The sequence below is a fragment of the Salvelinus alpinus genome, chromosome 16 (assembly GCF_045679555.1).
Source record: "Salvelinus alpinus chromosome 16, SLU_Salpinus.1, whole genome shotgun sequence".
In the NCBI taxonomy this organism is placed as follows: Eukaryota; Metazoa; Chordata; class Actinopteri; order Salmoniformes; family Salmonidae; genus Salvelinus; species Salvelinus alpinus.
The window spans coordinates 35227081-35250280 of record NC_092101.1 but is presented as its reverse complement, the minus strand read 5'-3'; the positions used below and the strand labels follow the sequence as shown (position 1 = coordinate 35250280).

At 46.3% G+C, this 23200-nt stretch overlaps 1 long non-coding RNA gene across 2 annotated transcripts in view; it reads right to left on the bottom strand.

Moving 5' to 3' along the window:
• Positions 1-3003: 3003 nt before the first annotated feature.
• The window catches only part of LOC139541406 (uncharacterized), a 96083-nt gene continuing 75886 nt past the window's right edge, over positions 3004-23200 (bottom strand). Inside the window, exons 1-2 of one of the 2 annotated variants that reach the window (XR_011668342.1) lie at positions 16302-16711; positions 3004-5640 (exon numbers count right to left, since the gene is read on the bottom strand). This is a non-coding gene — a long non-coding RNA (uncharacterized lncRNA). Of the gene's footprint in view, positions 5641-16301; positions 16712-23200 lie in introns of those variants that run through there. The other variant, XR_011668341.1, reaches the window with a different exon arrangement.

Sequence of the window (23200 nt, the reverse complement as noted above, 5' to 3'; positions counted from 1 at the left end):
GGAATAGGCTTTGTTGTGCCCTCTTCACGACTGTCTTGGTGTGTTTGGACCATTCTAGTTTGTTGTTGATGTGGACACCAAAGAACTTGAAGCTCTCAACCTGCTCCACTACAGCCCCATTGATGAGAATGGGGGCGTGCTCGGTCCTCCTTTTCCTGTAGTACACAATCATCTCCTTAGTCTTGGTTAAGTTGAGGGATAGGTTGTTATTCTGGCACCACCCGGCCAGGTCTCTGACCTCCTCCCTATAGGCTGTCTTGTCGTTGTTGTGTTGTCTGCAAACTTAATGATGGTGTTGGAGTCATGCCTGGCCATGCAGTCGTGGGTGAACAGGGAGTACAGGAGGGGACTGAGCACGCACCCCTGTGGAGATCCAGTGTTGAGGATCAGCGTGGCAGATGTGTTGCTACCTACCCTCACCACCTGAGGGCTGCCCGTCAGGGATGCTGCCACCACCATACTTCACCGTAGGGATGGTGCCAGGTTTCTTCCAGATGTGACGCTTGGGCAAACTCCAAGCTGGCTGTCATGTGCCTTTTACTGAGGAGCCACTTTCCTTCAAGCCACTCTACCATAAAGGCCTGATGGGTGAAGTGCTGCAGAGATGGTTGTCCTTCTGGAAGGTTCTCCCATCTCCACAGAGGAACTCTGGAGCTCTGTCATAGTGAACCATTGGGTTCTTAGTCACCTCCCTGATGATGGCCCTTCTCCCCCGATTCCTCAGTTTGGCCGGGAAGCCAGCTCTCGGAAGAGTTTTGGTGCTTCTAAACTTCTTCCACTTAAGAATGATGGAGGCCACTGTGTTCTTGGGGACCTTCAATGCTGCAGAAATGTTTTGGTACCCTTCCCCAGATCTGTGCCTCGACACAATCCTGCCTCGGAGCTTTACAGACAATTCCTTCAACCTCATGGTGTCACGATCGTCGTATGGTGAAAGAGAGGAGGACCAAGGCGCAGCGTGATAACAATACATCTTCTTTTAATTATAACGAAGACGAAATGAAGAACACTGACAAACTATACAAAACAACAAACGAACGTGAAGCTATAAAACGAAAGTGTAGACACAAGCAACTAATGTATAGACATAGACAATCACCCACGAACTACCTAATGAATATGGCTGCCTAAATATGGTTCCCAATCAGAGACAACGATAGACAGCTGTCTCTAATTGAGAACCAATCTAGGCAACCATAAACATACATACACCTAGACTAGACACTGCCCCATACACATACAAAACCCCTAGACAATACAAAACACATACATCCCCCCATGTCACACACTGACCTAACTAAAATAATAAAGAAAACAAAGATAAGTAAGGCCAGGGCGTGACAGTACCGCCCCCCCCAAAGGTGCGGACTCCAGCCGCAAAACCTGACACAGAAGGGGAGGGTCCGGGTGGGCCTTCTCACGGCGGCGGCTCGGGTGCGGGACGTGGACCCCACTCCACCATAGTCAATACCCGCTTTGGTGGAGCCTCTGGAGCGGGGACCCTTACAGCGAGTCCCGGACTGAAGACCATCCTAGAGGGCGCCACTGGACTGAGGGGCAGCGCCCGGACTGAGGGGCAGCCCTCGGACTGAGGGGCAGCGCCGGACTGAGCAGCGCCGGACTGAGGGGCAGCGCCGGAATGAGGGGCAGCTCCGGACTGAGGGGCAGCTCCGGACTGAGGGGCGGCTCCGGACTGAGGTGCGGCTCCGGACTGAGAGGCGGCTCCGGACTGAGGGGCGGCTCCGGCAGCTCCTGACTGGCGGGCGGCTCCGGCGGCTCCTGACTGGCGGGCGGCTCCGGCGGCTCCTGACTGGCGGGCGGCTCCGGCGGCTCCTGACTGGCGGGCGGCTCCGGCGGCTCCTGACTGGCGGGCGGCTCTGGCGGCTCCTGACTGACGGACGGCTCTAGCGGCTCAGGACAGAAGGGCGGCTCTGACGGCTCAGGACAGACGGGCGGCTCTGACGGCTCCGGACAGACGGGCGGCTCAGACGGCGCTGGGCAGACAGACAGCTCAGACGGCGCTGGGCAGACGGGCAGCGCAGGCGGTGCTGGGCAGACGGGCAGCGCAGTCGGCGCTGGGCAGACGGCAGACTCTGGCCTGCTGATGCGCACAGTAGGCCTGGTGCGTGGTGCCGGAACTGGTGGTACCGGACTAAGGACACGCACCACAGGGCGAGTGCGTGGAGGAGGAACAGGGCTCTGGAGACGCACTGGAAGCCTGATGCGTGGTGTTGGCACTGGTGGTACTGGGCTGGGGCGAGGAGGTGGCACCGGATAGACTGGACCGTGAAGGCGTACTGGAGCTCTTGAGCACCAAGCCTGCCCAACCTTACCTGGTTGAATGCTCCCTGTAGCGAGGCCAGTGCGGGCTATTCCACCTCGCCGCACTGGCCTCGCTACAGGGAGCAGGGGCTGTGCTGGCGAACCGGGGACACCATGCGTAAGGCTGGTGCCATGTACACCGGCCCGAGGAGACGCACTGGAAACCAGATGCGTTGAGCCGGCTTCATGGCACCTGGCTCGATGCCCACTCTAGCCCGGCCGATACGTGGAGCTGGGATGTACCGCACCGGGCTAAGCACACGTACAGGAGACACCGTGCGCTTTTCCGCATAACACGGTGTCTGCCCGTACTCTCGCTCTCCACGGTAAGCACGGGAAGTTGGCGCAGGTCTCCTACCTGACTCCTACCGCCACACTCCACTTTAGCCACCCCCCCAAGACATTTTTGGGGCTGACTCTCAGGCTTCCAGCCTCGCTTCCGTGCTGCCTCCTCATACCACCACCTCTCGGCTTTAGCTGTCTCCAGCTCTTCACGAGGGCGGCGACACTCTCCAGCTTGAACCCAGGGTCCCTTACCGTCTAGAATTTCCTCCCATGTCCAGAAGTCCTGAGTACGCTGCTGCTGCTGTCGCTGCTGCCCGTTACCACGCTGCTTGGTCCGGGTTTGGTGGGTGATTCTGTAACGGCTGTCTTCGGGTGAAAGAGAGGAGGACCAAAATGCAGCGTGATGATAATCCATATTTTAATTAGGATATTTAAACGACGAACAAAAACAACAAACTGACAGAAGGAACCGAAAACGCTACAGTCCTGAACATGGGAACACAGAACAGATGAACACACGAACAGGAACAATCACCCACAAACAAACAGTGAAAACAGGCTACCTTAATATGGTTCCCAATCAGAGACAATGACAAACACCTGCCTCTGATTGAGAACCATATTAGGCCAAACAACAAACCCAACATAGAAACACAAAACATAGAATGCCCACCCAGCTCACGTCCTGACCAACTAAACAAAGACTAAACAAAGGAAATAAGGTCAGGAACGTGACAACAAATGTGGCAGTTAACAGGCAACAACAAGCTATAGGAGATAAATAAATAAATGGGGAAATTGAGTTTTAAATTGGTACATGCTTCATGTGAAATATTGTTCATATCCATGCTGCTCATTGCTCATCCTCCCTCTAGTGTCTTATACCCCACTCCATTGCCAGCAACAGTCCTCTGTAATACTGCCTTTAAAAAAAAATCCCGCAATTATTTTTGTTAGAACAGGACATCCATTCCATTTAGCTACAGTTTTTATTGTAGTTCTCAAGTCAAAAGATTTAAGCAAATTATCCCAATTCTAGCAGTAGCAGCTTGTGACTAGTTAATGTTGAAGAGCATGGATTAGTAGCCTAGGCTATATGTAATAGCTGTATTACATAAACTCAGACCTGGCTGATCTATTTTTATTTTCTTCTGTGGAATTCATAATATTGTTGGACATGTTTAAATGCTCTTTGTTCTTTGTATCCATAGAGCCAGATCTTTTTTCCTATAGTCAACGCTCCAATCAGAAATTGGGAGAACACTAATTTAGAATGCCTGAAGCTTTAAGAGTACATGAGTGTGCCTGTGTGTGTGTGTATACGCACAAGTGTTTAACTTCAAGAACATTGATAAGAGGGAGTAGCCCTACTGAAACATATGGAGCATTAATAGCTAGCTGTATGTTTCATTGACCTTTGTGTTGTTTATGGTACAAATGCTATTAAAAACATTCTGTTGCAGATTATTCTGTGTTTCCGTCCCTTAAAATCAGGGCATAGTATGCATGTCACTCAATGCACTGCTTTTTAAATGGAAAAAAATCTTTCTTTAGGCCCAAATTTGAGCAAATTATAATTGTTTGATTGATAGCAATTAAATACAGAAAATGATGCGATAAATCGTGATTAATTCCTTTTATCATTTGACAGCCCTACTCTCAATCCATATAATGTGACACTATGACAATAAACCACTGTAACATTTAAACCATTATACTCATACAGAGTAATGTTGACACTACATCTTTAAATCGGTGAGACTCTCATTATTGCAGCTAGCTTGTAAGAGTTCATGCCCGCTAGCATTCATGTCTCATTCCACTGAGGGAGATCACAGCAGGAGTCAATGGAACTCACTTTACATTTCAGAATATCACAGTGTGGTGCTATCCCATGTATGCCCTCTCTCTATGCTACATCCCAAATGGCACCCTTTTACCTTTATAGTGCACTACTTTTGACCAGGCCCCATAGGGGATGTAGACATCCTTTATTTGTACCTTCCTTGTTGTAATCACTGATTTGACATGGTGGGACAGGTGAAAGCCATGTGGTGGAGCCCTTCCATTAATCTGTCGAATCAGGTATGATCAGTGATTGTCAGATTACGACAAGGAATGGAAGAAGGGTGGCTGCACTTACATTTTTCTTTGAACAGAGCAAAGTTCTCAGGACATCCATCTGGTCAGCTGACTCCTGATGTAGTGATGCTGTCTGTGACTGGTTCCACTGGAATCCCTTAGGATCTGGTTGGCTGAAAGAGACCTAGGGGAGAAGCTTTTGATTGGTTCTGAGATATTTCTCTGTCTGTGTTTGTCTCCGAAAATGAAAATTTCATTTTGATGGAGGTTTTATTCTCAGCACCCCACCAGGGAAATCTGATGGAATTTAATGAGCCACTTTTATGCTTTGTGAGAATAAAAAAACACTTCTGGTTTATGCTATAACATTATTTTTATCTTGATTTGACAGATGTTTCTTTCCTCCTCTTCTTTTAAATAATTCATGGGCTGATGCTTTCCTCATAGATAGAGTGCCTCTCTCAGAGACAATGGGATTCATCCCTGTTACTGCACACTCTACTCTACTCTCTGACACATTCTTCCTACCCGTATCTTATCTAACCAACCACCCATAGAGTCCAAACGGATTAAATGGTATGTTTAACTCATGACATTCTCTTGTTGTGACATTGGTATGGTGGTGGGTGGGGGTATTCGGTATTTAATGTAAACTCTCCATCACATGCATCTGACATTCTAATCATTTTCACAGCAGGATCAACTTATTACTGTACTTAACAGGTGGTGTCATGCCCTAGCCTACACACTACTTAGTACACAGACACACACAAGCATACACAGACAAGAACACACACACATGGGCCTGTCCTCATCAATCCAGATTTAACTGAATGTTGAGAGGCATCAGTCTCTTCTCTGTCCTCTGTCCTCTCTCTTCTCAGCCCAGTGGTTAGAGAGGCCTGTCTCACTGCAGCTGGAGATGGCCAGAGGACTCTCCGAGTACTGCCGCTGTTGAGGAGAGGAGAGGAGAAGAGAGAGGGTGAGAAGGAAAGGAGGAGAGAAAGCAGAGTCAGAATAGTGAAGTGGTTATTTACGGCAGTGAACAATTTTCTCCTCTGCTGCCCTGTGAGTGTTCTGAACAATGGGGGAGAGAGAAACGGCAGGCTGCTCTCCTCTCTGCCCTACGTGGTTCTGCCTTGAAAGCCAGTGAAAGCCTGCACCATGCAGCATGCTATAAACATTCTTTATAAACCAATCACTTTCCCTAACTCCTCTCAACCACTCCATTAGCAGGTAGGAAGACCTTGACTGAGAGGACTGCTACCTACTGATATGTTCAATGCAATGGAACCAAACAGAACACAATGCAATGGAACATAACACAACAGTACAGAATAGTTGTCTTGTAATCAGTGGGAAGGAGGAGTGTCAAACTTCATTGAGTAGATGTTCAGTCTTCTCTAAGGGCAGTTATTGTGTAAGGTACAGCATGCGTAACAGCTACCCTGCTCAGATTCTATAACCATAAGTATCTCCTAAACTCAGCAAAAAAAGAAACGTCCCTTTTTCAGGACCCTGTCTTTCAAAGATAATTCGTAAAAATCCAAATAACTTCACAGATCTTCATTGTAAAGGGTTGAAACACTGTTTCCCATGCTTGTTCAATGAACCATAAACAATTAATGAACGTGCACCTGTGGAACTGTCGTTAAGACACTAACAGCTTACAGACGGTAGGCAATTAAGGTCACAGTTATGAAAACTTAGGACACTAAAGAGGCCATTCTACTGACTGAAAAACACCAAAAGAAAGATGCCCAGGGTCCCTGCTAATCTGTGTGAACGTGCCTTAGGCATGCTGCAAGGAGGCATGAAGACTGAAGATGTGGCCAGGGCAATGAATTGCAATGTCCAAACTGCGAGACGCCTAAAACAGCACTACGGGGAGATAGGATGGACAGCTGATCGTCATCGCAGTGGCAGACCACGTGCAACAACACCTGCACAGGATCGGTACATCCGAACATCACACCTGCGGGACAGGTACAGGATGGCAACAACAACTGCCCGAGTTACACCAGGAATGCACAATCCCTCTGTCAGTGCTCAGACTGTTCGCAATAGGCTGAGAGAGGCTGGACTGAGGGCTTGTAGGCCTGTTGTAAGGCAGGTCCACACCAGACATCACCGGCAACAATGTCGCCTATGGGCACAAACCCACCATCGCTGGACCAGATAGGACAAAAGTGCTCTTCACTGACGAGTCGCGGTTTTGTCTCACCAGGGGTAATGGTCGGATTTGCGTTTATCATCAAAGTAATGAGCATTACACCGAGGCCTGTACTCTGGAGCGCGATCGATTTGGAGGTGGAGGGTCCGTCATGGTCTGGGGCGGTGTGTCACAGCATCATCGGACTGAGCTTGTTGTCATTGCAGGCAAAGTCAACGCTGTGCGTTACAGGGAGACATCCTCCTCCCTCATGTGGTACCCTTCTTGCAGGCTCATCCTGACATGACCCTCCAGCATGACAATGCCACCAGCCATACTGCTCATTCTGTGCGTGATTTCCTGCAAGACAGGAATGTCAGTGTTCTGCCATGGCCAGCGAAGAGCCCGGATCTCAATCCCATTGAGCACGTCTGTGCCCTGTTGGATTGGAGGGTGATGGCTAGGGCCATTCCCCCCAGAAATGTCCAGGAACTTGCAGGTGCCTTGGTGGAAGAGTGGGGTAACATCTCACTGCAAGAACTGGCAAATCTGGTGCAGTCCATGAGGAGGAGATGCACTGCAGCACTTAATGCAGTTGGTGGCCACACCAGATGCTGACTGTTACTTTTGATTTTGACCTCCCTTTTGTTCAGGGACACATAATTCAATTTATGTTAGTTGCATGTCTGTGGAACTTGTTCATATTATGTCTCAGTTGTTGAATCTTGTTATGTTCATACAAATATTTGCACATGTTAAGTTTAGTGAAAATAAATGTAGTTGACAGTGAGAGGACGTTTCTTTTTTTGCTGAGTTTGTATCCACATTTCACACAATTTTTATAGTGAAGGTGTTGTAGTGAAGGACAACACAAGCATATGTGAATGTGTTCTGTATTTGTTGCCTTCAGTGATAATTATATCCATGCGGCTGATATGACGGTAAATGGGTGTACCACCATTAGGCAAAGTGCAGGTATATCTCCATATGGCTGATGTGGTAATTCCCCAGGCTTACTTGTAATGGTGATGGTGATTAGAGAAGCATTAGCTATTCTGATGAGTTAATATTACTGAGAATGCATTGGTCATGTGTGTACATTCTCAGGGTCTGATGTGTTAGTGTGTGATGAAAGAAGGAAAGAGAAAGTGAGTGAGTGGGATTTAAGTGAGTTTGTGTGTGTGTTGTGTGTGTGTGTGTGTGTGATTGTGAGCGTGTGCGTTAACTATGTGTGGGTGGAAGGTATGTGGGTGGCGGGAGCGGTACTGCAGTGCATGCTGGTCTATATGGTAATGAGTTATAATTGCAGCGTGCGTTCTGCTTGACTGTCTGCTTTTAAGATTCAGGGAGAATTTACATCATTATGCGGTCCTTTCAAATATGCTAATCAGATTTTTTTTTTTTCTGCTTCTCTGAGGCATCTTTCATTGCAATTATATGCCGAGTCCATGGCTGCATCGCAAATGGCACCCTATTCCCTAGACAGTGCACAGATTTTGACCATAGCCCTATGCGCTCTGGTAAAAAGTAGTGCAATGAATTGCGAATAAGATGCCATTTGGGAGGCAAACCATTTCTCTGTAAATACACGATCTGAGCACTGAATTATTCAGTGAAATCTAAACAGTTTCACTTCTTTCTCTTCAGAACCTGATGCTGGCTAGTTGTGGGTGTCAAGGAGCAGGTATAGCAGGTATGTACAACAAGCTACTTTGTATGTACTTAACATGGAGATCGAGGTCCTTCCCTCAAAGGTGTGTTTAATAAAAGAGCAGTGATCTCCACTGACATACACACACTGGTTCAATTAGAGCTCGGTCTATCCCCAACCTCATCTCGCTGTGTACGTACATCCCAAATGGAACCCTGAAAACAAACGGTTCTATATAATGCCAAATAAGCGTTGTTTGGCTTGGAACCATAGCGGAATCATTTTTGGTGATATATGGAACTTTCTTTTTAAGGTTCTATAAACAACCATGCTCATAAGGTTCAAAATGGAACCTGTATGGTGCTATACGGGTTCTGCTATGGTAACATCACTTTTGGGGCAATATATAACATTTATGGAGAATGGCTCTATAATAAAACCTTTCTCAATCTCAAAGGTTCTTTGTAGAACCATACAGGTTTTTTTGTCTTATATTGTTAGAATTCCATTGGTGTTATTATTGTGTTGAATCAGGTGTGCTAGCTCTGGAATTGTTGGGGGACCCCCAGGAGAGAATTACTGACTTATTCAAACGTTCTGAATTGACACAAGGCCATTAGTCATATTTAACATGTAATAGCATAGCACACCAGATTGGATAAACTGGAATGACACTCTCACTCACAGTTGCACAAAAAGAGTTGTGAACAAACCACGCCCCAAAATATTCCAAAGATCCAAGATATGGATAACAAAAAAAAAAGATTCCCTCATTATGTCAATTTTTTTTTTATCGAGATCACAAGATTATTTTCTCATGATCACGATATAACAAAAGCTGTTTTGTTGAGGTCACGAGATACATTGGAGTGGACGTATTAATGATAGATTGACAGTATGGCTGAGGCGGCAGAGCCCACAGTGGATCAGCACATACGTTTTTATTGATTGCTACACAAAGGATGGTACATTTCATGTTAACATCATGCTTTCATTTGTGTTTGGAGCTTATTATCAGTTTATAAGTTAGACTGTTAGCAAGCTCAATGCCCCTTACCTTGAGCTAAGAGCTAGTGGGGCATCTAAGCTCTTGTGGGGCATTTAAGCCCTGAACGATACGTAACAGGCAACTCCATCTCCCAGGCTGTGTGCCACCCCAAGACCACAGCCAATTGCATGCAAGCAACAACACAGCTAACTTGGCTAGTCTTGCGAGTGAGCTAGGTAGCTAGTTAGCTAGGTAGTCTTGTTAGCTAGCTAGCTAGCTTGTTAACTATGCTGGTTGTTAGCTTGCATAACTGATATGTGTGTAATTGTAAGGGACACTTCATGTTTTATGGATAATATTTACATTTACAGAGTGGGTGAGCTCCATTCCTGACAGGCTGATCAGATTCAATAGCAGCCTTAGAATCTGATGTGAGGATGCTGCTTAAATAAATTATAATGAACTTCACAGGATGGTGAATGTGCAAGGTGATGAGCTTGATGCTCCTTTCCAATAAATATTGAGGTTCGTATTCTGGTGACACGATGATCAATGCTTGGCTGCCGTTTGACAAAAACAAATAATATCGCTCTTATCCATAATAATCTCATAATGTAGATAGCCTACACCCACTTTATGTGCGAGCTGTTGGCTAGAGAGCATGTGCCAAGCCCAGAGTGGGCACATTTGCTATATAACGCAACAGTTTGTGACAAAACCTTCAGTAGAGTTGAAAATGCGATGGAAACACATTTAACTTGTATTTTTTTATTTGGTACATGGGGATTTAAAGGAAAAAGTTATTTATGTGCACTACGTCATCACGCACAGCCTTTTATCCGCAAAAACTCAGTTTGCTTGAAACATCCCTGGTGGAAAATTTGCATATTGTTTTATGCAGATTTTAGAATATTTGCATGAAAATCTGTCGCATATTGAATGGAAACTTTCCTAATGTCTTGGTGTGCAGTTATGCGTAACAGATTTTGGAATGCTGTTCCTTTCAGTCAAGGTTTACAAAATGCCATCATATAATTTCCCCATCAATCTCCCTATGCCTACCCACTATTTAAACTTACAGGCTGCAAGTCAATGAAAAACTTTTTGGTCTCATTGAAGTTGGGTCGGAATGTCTATCTATCTTGTAGTCTGGTGTTGGGAGGACCACTCGCAGAAGTCTTAAAGCGATGTCACCTTGTGTATCACCACCAGCAGGGTCATTTCAAACTATACCTGGACTTTCAAGAGAAGATCTTGGGCCTGCTTCTCTCTGGACTGGTGAAGGGAAGTTTTTTGTCCATGAAAACCATGATACAGTTATCAGTGAGTTTCCCAGAGTAGGTTGGATTTAAAATGTAGAAGTCCTGAGCAATCTGTAGTAAAGCAGACAATTACTTTACTTGTAATATTTATTTCACTATTTGTTTTTTTGACAAACAAAAACATACATTGACAAAAACAATAGACAACTTAACATTTACATACATATCCACAAACATGAATGACATCCCACTTGCTCAGATCCACATGTTCACAGCGTATTCACACCCATTGCTGTTTCTAATGCTTGTGAGACTCTGCCCCATATGACTTAACATTGTTGTCACGTTCTGACCTTAGTTCCTTTGTTATGTCTTTATTTTAGTTTGGTCAGGGCGTGAGTTGGGGTGGGCATTCTATGTTGTTTTTTCTATGTTTTGTTCTATTGTCCTTTTCTATGTGTTTGGCCTAGTATGGTTCTCAATCAGAGGCAGGTGTCAGTCGTTGTCTCTGATTGGGAGCCATATTTAGGTAGCCTGTTTTTCATTGTGTTTTGTGGGTGATTATTTTCTGTGTAGTGGATGTCCCCTTACAGAACTGTTGCATTTCGTTCTCCTTTGTTATTTTGTTTAGTGTTCTATGTTTAATAAATATAATGATGAACACTTACCACGCTGCGCTTTGGTCCTCACCTCATTCCAACGACGAGCGTTACAGAATCACCCACCAACCAAGGACCAAGCAGCGTGGTATCGGGCAGCAGCGAGTTCTGGACTCTTGGACATGGGAGGAGAATTTGGACGGTAAAGGACCCTGGGCACAGGCTGGGGAATATCGCCGCCCCAAGGCAGAGCTGGAGGCAGCGAAAGTTGAGCGGCGGCGATATGAGGAGGCAGCACGACAGCGCGACAGGTACGAGAGGCAGCCCCCCCAAAAAAATTTGGAGAGGGAACACGGGGAGTGTGGCAGAATCAGGTTGGAGACCTGAGCCCACTCCTCGTGCTTATTGTAAGCAGCGCGTTACTGGTCAGGCACCGTGTTATGCGGTTAAGCGCACAGTGTCGCCAGTACGCGTCCATAGCCCGGTGCACTATAGGACAGCCCCCCGAAAGTGTCATGCGAGTGTGGGCATCCAGCCAGGGCGTATTGTGCCTGCTCAGCGTGTCTGGTCTCCGGTACGCCGTTTCGGTCCAGGGTATCCTGCGCCGGCTCTGCGTGCTGTGTCTCCGGGGCGCTGGGAGGGTGCAGTGCGTCCTATGCCGGCGCTCCGCTCGTGCCGGGCGAATGTGGGTATTGAGCCTAAGGGGGAGGTGCACGTAGTATGCACCAGATCGCCAGTGCTCACCCACAGCCCGGTTCAACCTGTGCCTGCACTCTGGAGGGTCCGGGCTAGAGTAGTCATCCAGCCTGGGGGAGTGGTGCCAAGGCTGTGCAACAGAGCTCCAGTGCTCCCCCACAGCCCGGTCCTTCCGGTGCCTCCTCCAAGCACCAGGCCTCCTGTAGGTCTCCCCAGCCTGGTGGGTCCTGTGGCAGCCCCACGCACCAGGCTGTCTCTCCGTCTCCTCCCTACAGGTGCTCCCGTCTGTCCTGAGCCGCCTGAGCCGCCCATCTGTCCTGAGCCGCCTGAGCCGCCCGTCTGTCCTGAGCCGCCTGTCTGTCCTGAGCCGCCTGAGCCGCCCTTCAGTCCGGAGGCGCCTGAGCCGCCCTTCAGTCCGGAGACGCCTGAGCCGCCCTTCAGTCCGGCGGCACCTGAGCCGCCCTTCAGTCCGGAGCCGCCCTTCAGTCAGGAGCCGCCTGAACCGCCCTTCAGTCAGGAGCCGTCTGAGCCGCCCTTCAGTCAGGAGCCGCCTGAGCCGCCCGTCAGTCCAGAGGCACCCGTCAGTCCAGAGGCGCCCGTCAGTCCAGTGGTGCCATTTACTAGGGTCTCCAATCCAGGGTCGGTGACGAGGGTCGCCGCTCCTAAGGTGTCACAGAAGTGGGCCGAGACTATGGTGGAGTGGGGTCTACGTCCCGCACCAGAGCCGCCACCGCGGTAAATGCCCACCCAGACCCTCCCCTATTGTTTCAGGTTTTGCGGCCGGGGTCCGCAAAACCTGAGGAGGGGGGGGGGGTGGTACTGTCACGCCCTGACCGTAGATTGCTTTGTATGTTTCTATTTTTAGTTTGGTCAGGGTGTGATGTGGGTGGGTATTCTATGTTGTAGGTCTAGGTTTTCTGTTTCTATGTGTTTGGCCTGCACCGGCGCAAGACGAACGAAAGCGAAAGCATTTGCCAAGAATGTTTTCATTTCATTAATCAGAGTCACCAAGACTCTTCCTAAATCTGGTCGCCCGGCCAAACTGAGCATTCGGGGGAGAAGGGCCTTGGTCAGGGAGGTGACCAAGAACCTGATGGTCACTCTGACATAGCTCCAGAGTTCCTCAGTGGAGATGGGAGAACCTTCCAGAAGGACAACCATCTCTGCAGCACTCCACCAATAAGGCCTTTATGGTAGAGTGGCCAGACGGAAGCCACTCCTCAGGAAGAGGCACATGACAGCCAGCTTGGAGTTTGCCAAAAGACACCTAAAGGACTCTCAGACCATGAGAAACAAGATTCTCTGGTCTGATGAAACCAAGATTGAACTCTTTGGCCTGAATGCCAAGGGTCACATCTTGAGGAAACCTTGCATCATTCCTACGGTGAAGCATGGTGGGGGCAGCATCATGCTGTGGGGATGTTTTTCAGCGGAAGGGACTGGGAGACTAGTCAGGATCGATGGGAAAATAAACTTTGTGAAATACAGAGAGATCTTTGAAAACCTGCTCCATAAGCACACAGCCAAGGCAATGCAGGACTGTCTTCGGGACACGTCTCTGAATGTCTTTGAGTGGCCCAGCCAGAGCCTGGACTTGTACCCAATCGAACATCTCTGGAGAGACCTGAAAATCGAAGCTCCCCATCCAACCTGACAGCTTGAGATGATCTGCAGAGAAAAATGGGAGAAACTCCCCAAATACAGGTGTGCCAAGCTTGTAGCATCATACCCAAGAAGACTTGAGGCTGTAATCGCTGCCTAAGGTGCTTCAGCAAAATACTGAGTAAACGGTATGAATACTTATGTAAATGTGATATTTCATATATATATTTTTTTATATATTTGCAAACATTTCTAAAAACCAGTTTTTGCTTTGTCATTATGGGGTATTGTGTGTAGATTGATGAGGGAAAAAACTAATTAAGCTTCTTCGGGATAGGGGGCAGTATTTTCACGTCCGGATGAAAAGTGTGCCCAAAGTAAAGTGCCTGTTAGTCAGGCCCAGAAGCTAGGATATGCACATGCATGATAGTATTGGATAGAAAACACTCTAACGTTTCTATAACTGTTAAAATAATGTCTGTGAGTAAAACAGAACTGATTTGGCAGGTGAAATCTCGAGCACAATCCATTCAAATAATTTTCTTTTTGAGGTCATTGTGGTTTTCCAATGCGTTTCTATGGGAAACCTGATTTATTAGGGCCCAGATTGCAGTTCCTATGGCTTCCACTAGATGTCAACATTCTTTAGAAATTGTTCGATGTTTTTCTTTTGAGAAATGAAGAAGTAGTCCTATTCATTCCATGTGTCACTCAGAAGGTCTCTCGTATTTTGGTGTGCGTGAACAAGAGGCTGCTCCGTGTTGTTTTTCTTCGGTATTGGAAACTGTTTTTCTCGTCTTAAATTTGATAAATTATTTACATTTTAGGGTACCTGAGGTTGGATTAAAAACGTTGTTTGAAATGTTTGGACCAAGTTTACAGGTAACGTATTAGATACTTTGTAGTCATGTTGGGCGAGAGGTGTGTATTAACGGTGTATTTCTGAATCAAACGCGCCAAATAAATTGACATTTTGGGGATATAAAGAAGGAATTTATCGAACAAAAGGACCATTAATTGTGTCACTGAGACATTTGGGATTGCAAAAAGATGAAGATCTTCAAAGGTAAGGCATTTAATATATCGTTATTTCTGACTTTTGTGTCGCACCTGCCTGGTTGAAAAATGATTTTCATGTTTTTGTATGCGGGGCGCTGTCCTCAGATAATCGCATGGTGTGCTTTCGCCGTAAAGCCTTTTTGAAATCTGACACAGCGGCTGGATTAACAAGAAGTTAAGCTTTACTTTGATGTATTACACTTATATTTTCGTGAATGTTGAATATTTATATTTCTGTAGTTTGAATTTGGCGCTATGCAATTTCACCGGATGTTGTCAAATCTATTCCGCTAACGGGATTGGTGCTTTAAGGGATACCTAAGAGGTTTTAAAATAAGGCTGTAATGTAACAAAATGTGGAAAAAGTCAAGGTGTCTGATTACATTTCCCGAATGCACGCAAGCTGGGAAACAGATTTGTTCAGGGCTTAAATGCCCAATGAGCGCATTGCAATCAACACAGCCATAGGGCATTTGAACAAATTAATGGATGATGCGTAGTACTCTCGTTACATCAGCAAAACAACTTTGTTCTGTTGTGATCACCAAAACATTTTCTTGTAATCTTGACAAAATTACTTTTGTTATGTAGTGATCATGAGATAAATATGTCATGATCTCAGCATAACGAGGGATTTGTTTTATTTTATTCATTGTCCTCTCTGGCCTCCCGTAGAACCCTTTTTTGAACAGCAAATAACCATCTAAGGGCTCAAAGGTTTCTTTGGGTCTGTATGATTCCACATAGAACTATCACCCTTCCCAAAGATTGCTTGAGGAACCCTCTTTTTTTGTGTGTATTCCCTATGGGCCTTGGTGAAAAGTAGTGCACTATATAGGTAACACATTGCGATTGGGAACAGGGTAGAGTACTGGGTAGTAGGATATAGGTGCCCAGAACATAAGTGCTCACATTACACAATGATTGCTTGGTTGATCCTGCCCAGCATTTCTCGATTGTCATAGGAAAAAAATGCAGGCACGCTAACAGTGACTGCTTTATTCGTGTGCACATTATTATGTGCAGAAAGATATAAAAAAAACACAGAATATGTTATTAGGAAATACTAACGATATTATGAAATTACATTTTTGGTTTCTGTCATGATAGGACTCAGATGTAAGCTAATATTGGTGGGTCGAGACTTCACATAAGGACCAATGGAATTATCTAAAATGAGAAGGTAGCCGTGTTCTCTCCACAGCTCCACCAATCTGTCTTCCATCACCTCGGTCCACACGGTGCTTTCTGTTGTTACTCTCCTGTTTTTCATCATTGTTTTGTTCTGACATGCTGAGTTGTCATGTGCTATTGGCAGCAGTCCTTGCTCAATCATGTTGTAGAACTGCTCATACTACAAGATGCATGACCAAAATTTCTGACATGTCAGAAAATTATCGGGACATCCGACAGAGGTCTGGAGAACAGACAGCCATCATCTGTGCGTCCTTGACCGGCGCAAACTACGCAAGTCCCGACATACTGAGCTTAGCCCAAGTAAATAGGATTTCCCCCCATCATGAACATTTGTCTGGGACGGCAAAAACGTGCCAAATTCGTGGCAAAATAGTGTAGTGTATGGATGGCATTACTGTCCGCTTACCTGGGTAGATTGTTCGTAAACACTCCAACCAGCTGGTCTGCATACGCTCTGAGGATGCAACTTGGGATGTCGTCTAGGCCGGCATCATTGAGAAGGTTAACACGCTTGAACGTATAACTTATGTCGGCCACGGAGATTGAGAGCACACAGTCCTTGTTAGCGGCCGGTACCCACATCGGCAGCTCAGTGTTGTTTTCCTTGAAGGGGGTGAAGAATGTATTTAGCTTGTCCGGGAGCGAGGAGTCGGTGTCCGAGACGTGGCTGGCTTTCCCTTTGAAATCCGTGATTGTTTGGAGTCCAGACATCTAATGAGACTTACACTGATGCAGTGGTTCACAGGGATCCATTGACTTAAACGGACCGTTTTCTATCAGGTTCTATTTGATCTGTGGGATGTGGAGAGATGGAGGAAGTAGAGGGGGCTTGTTAGATGTAATGACTGAGTGTATGTGTGTATGTGTGTGTGTGTGTGTGTGTGTGTGTGTGTGTGTGTGTGTGTGTGTGTGTGTGTGTGTGTGTGTGTGTGTGTGTGTGTGTGTGTGTGTGTGTGTGTGTGTGTGTGTGTGTGTGTGTGTGTGTGTGTGTGTGTGTGCGTGCGTGTGCATAATTCTGTGCATATGGATGTCTTTGTTCTCAAATCATGCCAAGTGGTACGATATCAGAGGATAAAAAACATACAGGAATAGTCTGGACTGTTTATCAACACACCATCACACCCTCATAGTGATCCTCCACACACTGAACCAAGAAGATTATCATTCTAAATGACATTTACTATGATGGAAGACATAAGAACTCATCAACCCAGTGAAGACAATAACACACCTGTGGTCTATGATTGGCTATAGCAGCGATGTGATGGATTGACTTGTGTAGTGCATTGACACAATATGTGACCCCTAAAGGCCAATCTAAAAGCACAGCACCTGTCTGGGTGCAATATGGTCTTCTTTGCTTCAAAGACCATCTCTGCATCCCAAATGGAACCCTATTCCCTATATAGTGCACCACGTTTGACCAGAGCCTTATGGGCCCTGGTAAAAAATAATGCACTAAATAAGGAATAAGGTGCTATTTGGGACAGATTCCAGATCAATAGACTACCAGCATATCTACCTCTGTCCCTCAACACCCACTCTCTCTACACACTCATCATCACACAGGCACAACCTGCAACGCACAGAAGGGAATGCAGCGAGGAGATAAAACACACACAAACACAGGGCCTCTAAGACAGCCTTTATGCTCCAGATAATAGAGCCCTCCAAACAGGCAAGATTCAGGATGAAACCCCCAAATCTGCCGCTTTGAAAAATACATCCTCCTATAGAACTACAGCTTCACATTCATAGCCGTTGACTTTTTCTCTTTATTTTTTTTCTATTTTTCTCTCCGCATAGTGAATCGTAACAAAGGGAAAAGGAAATGTACCCTGACACGTCTGCCCGTAGATTTATCGCTTTAGAAATGAGAAAATGATCATCTCCCACAAAAGGCCATTGTTCCTGTTTCTCTAAAATAGATCAATGTTTTTCTCCGGCGAACAGGAGCGATTGTATGAGACAGATCGAAGCTCACAATGGGCTTTGAACTGGAGAACAGCGCAGATCCAGAGACATAGACGCTCCAGTGGTAATATTTCTCTGTTAGACGTCGGAGGATTTGCAGCCCAGGGCATGTTGCTGTAACAAAAGCATATTGAAACAAACAATATCAAAGATCTGTCCCCTTTCGGAAGCCAAGTACCTGCTATTCTCTTAAAAGTTGATATTTTTCCAACAGCATAACACTTTATTTTATGTTATTTAGTGACGATGAAAAGTTTAGTGGGAAGCATTTTAACAATCATTTTTAATATCTTTTTTACATATAATACAATGAATATGTATGCATAGATGCAATAACAATGAAAACTGTCAAAATACTGTTTAATTTGTAGGCAGTGATTTCTATCATGTTAAATTCGTTTTTTATCCTCAATCTATCAAATCAGCATTTTGCAATGAGAAAATTACTGTTCTGTTGATCTAAGTACACCAATGTGGTATGGATCTGCTATTTTTACACTTTTGAACAGGAACCCCCTTCAGAGGCTAGTCAGCTAACTAGCTACTAGCTAGTAGTCAATAAGCCACTGCTAGCGGTCATCACCGTTAACCCGGACTGCCAGCCTCAGCCCAGGCAACTCCTGCGATATCTACCCAGAGCATATCGGACTGCTTTTCTCCACCACATCTCCGGATTCCTACCGCAAGCTCTGAACCTTTACTCCGGATCATTGCAGCTAGCTAGCTGCTATCCGAGGGGCTACTCCTGTCTAACGTCTCTGTCCCAAAGCAAGCACCAGTTAGCCTGGAGCTAGCCTCGAGCTAGGCCCTTCTCCCGGCTAGCCAAAGAATTCCATCAGATAATTCATGGGCTTCAATACCTCTTCTACCAATTGGCCTGGACCCTTTGCTGCTGACACGGAGTCCCGCCGATCCATCACGACTGGTCTGCAGACGTAACCGTCTGAGGGGGTTTCAACAGACTCTCCCATTGTGACGTTCCCCTGAGGCCCATATGCTAGCCTGCTGCTAGCCCCGGCCTGCTAGCTGTCTGAATCGTCATGCCTCCAGCTCGCCTAGCTACTCACTGGACCCTATGATCACTCGGCTACACATGCCTGTCCCTAATGTCAAAATGCCTTGTCTATTGCTGTTTTGGTTAGTAATTCTTGTCTTATTTCACTGTAGAGCCTCCAGCCCTGCTCAATAGGCCTTAGCTAGCCCTTATGTTCCACCCCCCACATATGCGGTGACCGCACCTGGCTTAAATGGTGTCTCTAGAGACAAAACCTTTCTTGTCGTCACTCAATGCCTAGGTTTACCTCCACTGTACTCACATCCTACCATACCATTGTCTGTACATTATGCCTTGCATCTATTCTTCCACGCCCAGAAACGTGGAATACCAGTTCTTTTAGCCTTTAGCTGTACTCTTATCCTACTCCTCCTTTGTTCCTCTGGTGATGTAGAGGTTAACCCAGGCCCTGCAGCCCCCAGCATCACTCCCATTCCCCAGGCACTCTCATTTGTTGACTTCTGTAAAGGTAAAAGCATTGGTTTCATGCATGTAAACATCAGAAGCCTACTCCCTAAGTTTGTTTTATTCACTGCTTTAGCACACTTCGCCAACCCGGATGTCCTAGCCGTGTCTGAATCCTGGCTTAGGAAGTCCACCAAAAATCCAGAAATTTCCATCCCTAACTATAACATGTTCTGACAAGATAGAACTGCCAAAGGGGGCAGAGTTGCAATCTACTGCAGAGATAACCTGCAGAGTTCTGTCATACTATCCAGGTCTGTGCCCAAACAATTCGAGATTCTACTTTTAAAAATCCACCTTTCCAGAAACAAGTCTCTCACCGTTGCCGCTTGTTATAGACCCCTCTCGGCCCCCAGTTGTGCCCTGGACACCATATGTGAATTGATCGCCCCCCATCTATCTTCAGAGTTTGTACTGTTAGGTGATCTAAATTGCGACGTGCTTAACACCCCGGACATCCTACAATCTAAGCTAGATGCCCTCAATCTCACACAAATCATCAAGAAACCTACGAGGTACAACCCTAAATCTGTAACCATGGGCACCCTCATAGATCAAATCAAATTTATTTATAAAGCCCTTCGTACATCAGCTGATATCTCAAAGTGCTGTACAGAAACCCAGCCTAAAACCCCAAACAGCAATTAATGCAGGTGTAGAAGCACGGTGGCTAGGAAAACTTCCTAGAAAGGCCAAAACCTGGGAAGAAACCTAGAGAGGAACCAGGCTATGAGGGGTGGCCAGTCCTCTTCTGGCTGTGCCGGGTGGAGATTATAACAGAACATGGCCAAGATGTTCAAATGTTCATAATAATCACAGTAGTTGTTGAGGGTGCAGCAAGTCATCACCTCAGGAGTAAATGTCAGTTGGCTTTTCATAGCCGATCATTAAGAGTATCTCTACCGCTCCTGCGGTCTCAAGAGAGTTGAAAAGAGCAGGTCTGGGACAGGTAGCACGTCCAGTGAACAGGTCAGAGTTCCATAGCCGCAGGCAGAACAGTTGAAACTGGAGCAGCAGCATGGCCAGGTGGACTGGGGACAGCAAGGAGTCATCATGCCAGGTCGTCCTGAGGCGTGGTCCTAGGGCTCAGGTCCTCCGAGACAGAGAGAAAGAAAGAGAGAAAGAGAGAATTAGAGAGAGCGTACTTAAATTCACACAGGACACCGGATAAGACAGGAGAAGTACTCCAGATATAACAAACTGACCCTAGCCCCCCGACACATAAACTACTGCAGCATAAACTACTGAGGCTGAGACAGGAGGGGTCAGGAGACACTGTGGCCCCATCCGATGATACCCCCGGACAGGGCCAAACAGGAAGGATATAACCCCACCCACTTTGCCAAAGCACAGTAGATATAGATATCATCCTGACCAACCTGTACTCTAAATACACTTCTGCTGTTCACTGCCTCATTGCCTGCGTGCGTACTGGGTCCGCCGTCAAACGACCACCCCTCATCACTGTCAAACTCTCCCTAAAGCACTTCAGCGAGCAGGCCTTTCTAATCAACCTGGCCCGGGTATCCTGGAAGGATATTGACCTCATTCCGCCAGTAGAGGATGCCTGGTAATTCTTTAAAAGTGCTTTCCTCTCCATCTTAAAAAATGTAGAACTAAGAAAAGATATAGCCCTTGGGTCACCCCAGACTTGACTGCGCTTGACCAGCACAAAAACATCCTGTGGCGTTCTGTATTAGCATCGAAAGTCAGGAATCAATATACTCAGTCAGTTAGCTATCCTAAGGCTAGCTTTTTCAAATAGAAATTTGCTTCTTGTAGCTATAATTCCAAAATGTTTTGGGACAACGTAAAGTCCATGGAGAATAAGAGCACCTCCTCCTAGCTGCCCAACGCACTGAGGATAGGAAACACTGTCACCACCGATACATCTACGATAATCGATCATTTCAATAAGCATTTTTCCACGGCTGGCCATGCTTTCCACCTGGCCACCCTTACCCTGGCCAACATCTCAGCACCCGCTGCAGCAACTTGCCCAAACCCCCCCCCTCGCTTCTCCTTCACCCAAATGTTCTGCACAATCTGGATCCCTACAAATCAGCAGGGTTAGACAATCTGGACAGTCTCTTTCTAAAATTATCAGCCAAAATTATTGGAACCCCTATTACCAGCCTATTCAATCCCTCTCTCGTCTGAGATCCCCAAAGATTGGAAAGCTGCCACGGTCATTCGCCTCTTCATAGGGGGAGACACTCTAGACCCAAACTGTTATAGACCTATATCCATCCTGCCCTGCCTTTCTAAAATCTTCGAAAGCCAATTCAACAAACAGATCACCGACCATTTCAAATCCCACCGTACCTTCTCCACTATGCAATCTGGTTTCAGAGCTGGTCATGGGTGCACCTCAGCCATGCTCAAGGTCCTAAACAATATCATAACCGCCATCGATAAAAGACAGAACTGTGCAGCCGTCTTCATCGACCTGGCCAAGGCATTCGACTCTGTCAATCACCGCATTCTTATCAGCAGACTCAATACCCTTGGTTTCGCAAATGACTGCCTCGCCTGGTTCAACAACTACTTCTCAGATAGAGTTCATTGTGTCAAATCGTAGGGCCTGTTGTCCGGACCTCTGGCAGTCTCTATGGGGGTGCCACAGGGTTAAATTCTCGGGCCGACTCTCTTTTCTCTGTACATATCAATGATGTCGCTCTTGCTGCTGGTGATTCTCTGATCCACCTCTACGCAGACAACACCATTCTGTATACATCTGGCCCTTCTTTGGACACTGTGCTAACAAACCTCCAAATGAGCTTCAACGCCATACAACACTCCTGCCGTGGCCTCCAACTGCTTTTAAATGGTAATAAAACCAAGTGCATGCTCTTCAACTATTCACTGCCCGCACCCTCCCGCCTGACTAGCATCACTATTCTAGACGGTTCTGACCTAGAATATGTGGACAACTACAAATACCTAGGTGTCTGGTTAGACTGTAAACTCTCCTTCCAGACTCACATTAAGCATCTCCAATCCAAAATTAAATCTAGAATTGGCTTCCTATTTCGCAACAAAGTCTCCTTCACCCATGCCGCGAAACATACCCTCGTAAAACTGACTATCCTACCGATCCTTGACTTCAGCGATGTCATTTACAAAATAGCCCCCAACACTCTTCTCAGCAAACTGCATGTAGTCTATCATAGTGCCAACCGTTTTATCACCAAAGCCTCATATACCACCCACCACTGCGACCTGTATGCTCTCGTTGGCTGGCCCTCACTACATATCCGTCGCCAAACCCACTGGCTTCAGGTCATCTATAAGTCTTTGCTAGGTAAAGCTCCGCCTTATCTCAGCTCACTGGTCACCATAGCAACACCCAACCGTAGCACGCGCTCCAGCAGGTATATTGCACTGGTCATCCCCAAAGCCAACACTTCCTTTGGCCGCCTTTCCTTACAGTTCTCTGCTGCCAATGACTAGAACAAATTGCAAAAATCTCTGAAGCTGGAGTCTTATATCTCCCTCTCTAACTTTAACCTTTATAGAGTCACAAACCCGGATCCGGGATCCCCCCCATCAAAAAAGCTGACTAGCATAGCCTAGCCTAAAGCGACAGGGATATCATATAATCAAATGTTCATGAAATCACAAGTCCAAGACACCAAATGAAAGATACAGATCTTGTGAATCCAGCCATCATTTCCGATTTTTTAAATGTTTTACAGGGAAGACAAAATATGTATTTCTATTAGCTAACCACCATAGCAAAAGACACAACTTTTTTTTGTCCACCATTTTTTTCCTGCATCAGTAGCTATCACTAATTCGACTAAATAAAG